We start from the raw sequence: 7,776 nt of genomic DNA on the forward strand, positions 1-7,776 counted from the left end.
GATCCTTGGACTAAAGTGCAAAGTAAAACCCTTAAAAAAATATTAAAGTACATCTAATACACCTTAAAACATTTGTAAAAGTAGACAATGAACATGGGAGAAACAACTCTCATCGTGTACAAGTGGTTTAAAGTTTGAAAAGGGATTTTTTAACTGGGGAATTTTTAACTGGGGGATTTTTAACTAGGAATGGTGCAAATAAACTACTTTGAACCATTGAAAACACAAATAACAGAACTTGATTTCTGTACCTGGGCTGATGGGTTAATTTTAACATTCAATTAAAACATATTTAACTCAAAATTAACTAATTAAAGCACTTAACATGCAAAGACCAAGCTAATTAGGGATTTCATGTATGACAGTAATCCCAGCACCATGCCCAAGGCAAACTCTGGCTGCAGTAGCCATGCTCCAGCCCCAGTGATAGGCCCTGAACGTGACAAGATGTATGTAAGAGCTTCACTCCACTCACCAGAAGGAGCTCTGAGGTGCAGCAGGACAGAGCACAGCTCACAAGATCAGACACAGACAAAACCTCTCACACCAGCTAGTCCAGGACCCTGCTCTGCTCCCCCCTCATCCTTGTCCTTGTTCCCAAAGCCCCAGCTCTAGATGGAGGGGTCAGTGGTGAGCACCCCACTGCAAACTCTGGACAGACAAACAACATCTGCCAGCTACAGGAAATAAATATACAGGAATAACTTTGGTTTCCATTCATGATGTCTGGTCTGAGCAGAATTAATTCAATGAAATCAGTTTATTTGGCAAATTCTGGCATATTTAAACCCAGCATAATGTAAAGGTGAGGCCCTGGCACAGGGTGCCCAGAGCAGCTGGGGCTGCCCCTGGATCCCTGGCAGTGCCCAAGCCCAGCAGGACGGGGCTTGGAGCAGCCTGGGACAGTGGGAGGTGTCCCTGCCCATGGCAGGGGTGGCACTGGATGGGCTGTAAGGACCCTTCCAACCCACACCATTCTGGGATTCTGTGATTCTATAATGCATTGCCTATAACAGATTTTAAATTTACACTTAAAATTAATGGAATGTATACAAACCTGATCCTTATGGAAGCTCTGCATATTTAAAGGAACCTCTATTTCAATGTACATACTCTTTGTAGTTCCAATTCATCCTTTGAAAAATTCCATGGCCCTATCTGAAAGCCAAGGGACATTTCTTTCCAAGATCTGTGATGAATGAGATCCAGACCTGGGACTGTTTCATAAAGTATCATCCATGCCAAAACCCTCATCCAAAGAAATTCCAAGAACAATTACAAGGATTCTAAATATCAAAGACCTGGTTCTGCTTTATTTAAAGCAAAAGAGAAATGTATAAATGCATGGATAAATCACTTAAAAAGTGTGTGTCAAAAGATATTAAAAGGCAGGCACTTAAAATATTTTCTAAAATATTACTAAATGAGTGATTTTTGGATTATCTTCTCAGTGTCTAATATCACTGCGATTTAGGGCTAAAGGATCCCAATTCATTTACTCATTTTAACATGGAATTTAAATCCTCTAGATAATCTGACTCTGCAACAGGGTGGAATTCAAAGGAGAATGCAAACAACATCAAACACTGCAGAATTGCACTGAAAAACATCTTAAAACTTATCTGGGCTCTTTTTTCTCTCTATCCCCACCTTCTTTGTACTTCTCCCACACTCCCAACCAGACAGAACAAAAATTCTTGGCATGAAAGATTACGCCACTGTTAAAATTTGGCTGCAGGTAGGAAGTTGTCCAGAACAAATCTCTGACAGCTCCTGCCAAGAGACCCAGCTCACAAGTCCCTGAAGACCCCCCTCGAGTGGGCTCCTGAACACGGGGATCACCACGTACTGAGGTGTGGCTGAGACAACTCTCAGTGGCATCCCAAGCAGAGCAGCCCAACTCGTATTTCTGTGCTAAAAAAAAAAAAATCCACAATTGAACTTTGATGTACCTGTAACCATCTTTGTTAAACTGAGGAGCAGAGATCTTGATGAAAACACAGCAAACTGGAGCAGGTTGCCCAGAGGGTTGTGCACTCCCCATCCCTGAAGGTGCTCAAGGCAAGGTTGGACAGGGCTTGGAGCAACCTGGTCTGGTGGAAGGGGGTGGGAACAGGATGAGCTCTAAGGTCCTTCCCAACTCAAACCATTCTGGGATTCTGTGGAACATTACAGAGCTGAGCCAGTGGCTCAGTGACAGTGTCTGTTTAAAGAACAAGGATGTGTGGTGAGACTTTCGTGAGCGACAATGCTCACACACCAAACTGTCACCTTTTTAACTGTAGAGAATACATTTATGATAAACGTTGCTTGTAACCAACAAGGTTGTTAAATTTGCTTTCTAAGTTTCTGGCACACGTGGCACTGGTGGCTTTCACTCCCAGGCTGTGCCCATTGGTTTCTGGAGGGGCATCCCTTGGTAACACACAGGAGATAAAGCCAGGACCACGAAGAAAGAGAGAGAATCACACAATTCCTTGACTCAGAGGAACCAAGAACACGTTGGGTTACACAGGACAGAGCTCACCATAAAGAACTGAAACTGCTCTGACAGGGAGCAGAAGAGGGAAGAGCCTGGAATCCCCAGCCAGCCCTGCCAGGAGCTCCCCAAGGGTGTCCCTTGTCCCCTCTGCTCTGCTCCCGGGTGGCACATCAGCACTTCACAGCTCAGCCACTGAACTGAGCCCATCTGGGCAACTCCCCCACTTACTTTCATGGGGTGATTTTATTGTTTGTTCTAATTTTGTGAATATATGCAGATCCTATTGAACATATGCATTTGAGGCTGTTTTCATTACAGATTTAACTCAAGTTTGCTGCACTCAAGTTAACTCCCCTTGCATTAGCTGCACTCAGTGAGAACAGAGGCAGCACTAGATATTATCAAACTGCACAGAGATTGCATTAGCAGCTGGGGAGCTGTGCTAGCTCAGGCTGTGAGCAACATCCCCAAAGAGAGGAGCCAGCCCAAGTTCCAAGACACCAGTAACTGTTTGTGTGTGCAGACAGGCACAAGAGGTACATCTGGAGGTGAAGCTGCAGTGAGTGCAGGCCTCAGCAAAAACACAGAAGAGAGTTTGCTGCAGTCCTATAGTAAGTTTTAAAGACAAACACAAATGTTCCCCTAATAAAATAAACACAAACCAATTTACATTTATCACTTACTGAGTCTGTAATTGATTTGGGCCTCCAGCTGTATCAAGCTGATCAAGCTTTCTAGATTTCCATCCACAAACAGCTATCAGTCACCCATTCTTGACATTCCTCTTTTCCAAGTGGCATTGTGTTCTGAATTCCTCCTGTTTTTTCCAGAGGCCTAAGAGGTACAAATCTCAGGCATCTGTCAGTCAAAACTATGTTTCCCATTTGGCTGCCTTTCAGTCAAAATCAAATTCCAGGAGACCTTTGCATCAACACAGGTTTCAAAACACCAGAAAACCTGTTTAGTGCCCAAGAGAGGAAATCACCACAATTACAGCAACAGAAATTAATAAAGCTGTCGTGCATTTGTCAGTGAAACAGTGCTTGCTGGCAGCATTCAGCATGGGAAGCTGCGTGGATATTTTCTGACTAAAGCACAGAAGTGTTTCTTAGGAGTGAAAAATGTGCCAGTTTAACTTTCCAGGTACGGACCCTGCATCTCCAGGCTGATCCTGCCCTGGCCCTGTCCCAGGGAGCAGAGATCGGAGCTGTCCCTCCGGAGGAGCTGCAGCCCCCACTGAGCTCTGACCTCAGCCTTTCCTTCTCCAGCTGAGCAAACCAAGAGCCCTGAGCTGCTCCTCGTGTGGTTTCCCATCCAGCCGAAGCTCAGCTCTGAACATTGCAGGGTCTTCCAGCGTTGCTCTGCTGCCCTGGAGGCACTGAGCAGAGCTCAGGTGTTCACTGCCACCTGAGCAGGGCAGCACAGCTGCCTTTGGGCACCAATCCAGCTCAAAGCAGAACTGAGCATATGGCAGCACTGTCACAGTGACAGTGCAAAGTACAAAAAAAATCCATCTTACCCAAGATGAAGTTAAGGCAACGCCGGTCATTTGCGTTCTCCACTTGCGGTGATTCATCGCCCCGGTAATAACGGGGCAGTGGCCTCCAGTGGTCAAAGCCGTGGGCAGGGAGCGAGGAGCCCCCGGGCTCTGCTGGCACCTCCTGCACAGCCCGCGGCCACTCAGGGCGGCTGTGCTCCAGAAAGCCACCGAGGTGCTTCACGTGCACTAAATAAGCCCAGAGTGCCCAAATATTTTCAGAAATTTGGGTCCCAGCCAACACGTTCTGATGCCCCACGTGCGAGGTTAGGAGCTTTTCTTTCTTTAAGAAGCCACGAGGACACAGAGACACCTCCCAGTGTCAGCACAGCCCTGGCTGCAGGGACAGGAGAGGCACGGACAAGTCTTCACCACATGGAGAAGCTGCTGGGAGGCCCATGATATGGAATGTTCTAACTCTGCTTCCCAAGATTCTCTTGAAATAAAAGAACATCAAGCCACTCACTGTGAAGACTGCTGAAATCAGCTCAAATCATGCTCATCTAGAGTAAGTGGGGTCTAGGGGATCCAGCACATCCTAGAGTCATAAATACTGAGTACACTGAGACTCCATGGAACATTAGTGCCCTTCTTTACTATAAAACTGCTGTATTATCAATGTCTTTGGGCTGGTAAACAAAGGAAGAGTTTCCTGGTTCCACATGCAAATCACACTGTTCTTTCAGCTGAAAATGATTCATTAAACGATTTGCTGGACTGTCTCTGAACAATTTAATCAAAAGTGCCAGAGCCAAGAAAGGTCTGTGTGAGACTTCAGCCGTGCTGTCAGCCAGTTTCAGAGCACAGGTGCACTGCGGATCTTACCTTGGATAAAGTGATCCTTTCTCTATCTTCCCCAGAAAAGTGATAGTCCATAATAAGACCAGCTCGACACAGTTCTTCCAAAGGTTTGCTGTACTTAAGTGAGCAATTATTCAAGTCCCAATCAGCATGGTCACAACAACATGACTAGCTCAAAGGTTTTTAACATCTCCTGTCCACAATGTTTTGATTTATGCTAAGTACACTTCCGAAAGTACAGCTCATTTCTGCTTCAGCCCAGATTTAAGTGGCTGGATCCTGGACATATTATCCCAGGTTAGGTTGATTAAAAATACTGTAATTAATAAAATTTGATAAATACCCAATGTAACTAAATTAACCTCACCCAAAGCATGTGTAACAGTAAAACAAGAGCATGTAATAGAAATGCTGTCTGAAACCAGAAGGGATAGAAATTGTTTTAATCAGACCTCTCTACTAAGAGAATGCCATCCAGCACATACAACAAAACCTCTCAGCTCGTTGCAAAGTTGGTGCCTTTCCAAGCAATAAGGATTGTGATACATGGAGACATGTTACTAGGAAACTTGATGAAATGCTAGAGCTGAGAGAAAATTTTTTGACCTAGTGGGAGTCCTGGAATTTCTCAGAGCATTGCATATTTCGAGCTGCATTTCAGCCAAAAGCAGCCGGCCAGCCTTCAACATTAAATGCTTCTCCAGAGCATTTACAGCCTCTACAATGGAGACAGAAAACCTAATCACATTTTAATTGAGCCAAATCAGACTTCCAGGTTCAACATGCATTCAAGAGATATTTACTCCAATTACAATATAAACCCACTAGGCCCTTCTGCATAAGCAAGGAACTCAGCAAAGACAGACAGGAGGGTTTAAACGTGACCACGCACACAGATGCCAACACCTCATCTGACAGCATTCCCATGAAGAGGCTCGCTGGCATTGCCTTCTCTTCGGGGCACTGCATTTCCCACTCCAAGGTTATACAACCCACCACAGCAGCTGGGATTCCCATCAGCTGCTTGTAAACACTGGTCATCTTTCCCATTGCCATGTATTTTCACTCTTCCCTGGAGGGAGAGCCTGATGATGGTGAGATTGCCACAGGGCCAGAGAGGAGATTTCCTGGAAACAAGCCTGGCCACACAATTACGTTGCATAATGAGATGGACCAAGTAAGGGCTCATGGAAGGATTTACACAGTAGCTCAAGGCTTGTTAAACTGAGCACTTGTGGGTTGTTCATTGCAGAGCATTTAATCTGTTGTAAATGCAATAAAATTTTAAACCACTTCATTTTAGTACCCCATCTCTTACATTATTGTACCCGTTCAATAAACCTGCACTGTCTGTGTTTTGAGGTGATGCTAACCCAGGACTGCACATTCCTGACAGGACCATCCTAGAAACTTCTGCCTGCCCCTGCCATTGCCCACAGAAAGACATTTCTGACTCTCACCACACAGATCACCCCATGGAGCTGAGGAACAAGGAACACTTTGGTGGGAGCAGGTTTTAAGTGCATCACTGGAAATTGTAAATCTGCTTCAACACGATGTCACTGAGTCTCCCTAATTCACAATCAAGCTGGGCTGAACCATCCCTTGCACAAACCAGGAGGAAACCTGTCTGAAAGCAGTCCTGCTGGATTTCTGGCAGTCACTGTCAGCAGCGCTCGTCCCTGCGGGCTCCAGCCGTTTGCAGTGCTGCAGACAGTGATCCTGAGCAGAGCCCCAGGACTGCTCCGCAAGCTCCCACACCGAGCACCTCACTGGCCACAAACTTCCCTTTGCACCCCCTTCAACACTTTTAACATGCCAAGCAGCACCCCAAGATTCTTTCTGCCTCAGGATTAAGAGATGTAGAGGCAGCAGTGATCATTACTGCTTTAGCTGTATTTATTCCAAGCCCTGACTGCACCCAGGCATGATTCTGCACTATTCTCCTTGACCTAGCAAAGGCTCCTCCCAGTTATTTCCATGTTTAGTGCTACACAGAGAACTCAAGATGCATTTTATGGTAACAGAAGTACCAAAATGGCCTTTTCCTGCCACATTTCTGTACGAGGTGAGGTTGGGAAGATGTATTACATGCTGAACCTCGTACACTTCAAGGCCAGGTTGGACAGGGCTTGGAGCAACCTGGGATGGTGGAAGGTGTCTCTGCCCATGGCCGGGGTGGGGACTGGATGGGCTTTGAGGTCCTTCCAACCCAAACCAGTGTGGGATTGTGTGAGTTCAAAAACCATACAGTGTCAAACAGCTCAAAAGCAGAAACACTGATGATGTTGCCCCTCAATTCTCTGTTGAAGGAAAGTGTGGGTTTGCCCAAGACTGAGTCATGTTTACAATTGGTCTGACAGTGCAGTGACCACAAACCCAATTCAGATTCTGGTAATTTTTAAAATAAATTTGACAAGCACTTCTCATACTCTAAGCCTGTTTAAAAAGCCTTCATAAAGAGGAAAAGTGCAATCCTCTACTTGGTGACTAATGGAACCATGTCCTGTAGATAGCAGGTGGCTTTGAGACACCCAACTTTGCCCTCAGCTGCTTTGACAAAGGTTGAGAGGGAATTTATTTCCCTGATCATCATATGACTGGGTTTAAAGGAAATTTATCATTTGGTTCAAGCAGAGCATTGCTATTTCCTCTATGGAAATGGAAACACTAAATCATACATTTTTCTCACATACCGTATTTTGAAAGGTCTGCATTCTTTCACATCTCAGGCTCAAACGTTCTCACAACTGAAGCTGAATATGAAAGGATTCAGCTCTTAAAGCACTCCCACCTCCAGCAACCCAAAAGACACCCCAGTTCTACTTGCAGCCTTGTTCATCCAATATAAATAACTTGGGTTGTTCACTGGAGATTTATTATCTTAATGTGCTCATTTCATTGTTGGCCTTGGCAGACACGTCCAGGTTTTGAGTGAAAGACAGCAAAATTTGAC

This window comes from Corvus kubaryi, unplaced genomic scaffold, assembly GCF_017639235.1.
Source record: "Corvus kubaryi isolate FWS band 111438036 unplaced genomic scaffold, C.kubaryi_AGA036_p1.0 37285, whole genome shotgun sequence".
Classification (NCBI taxonomy): Eukaryota; Metazoa; Chordata; class Aves; order Passeriformes; family Corvidae; genus Corvus; species Corvus kubaryi.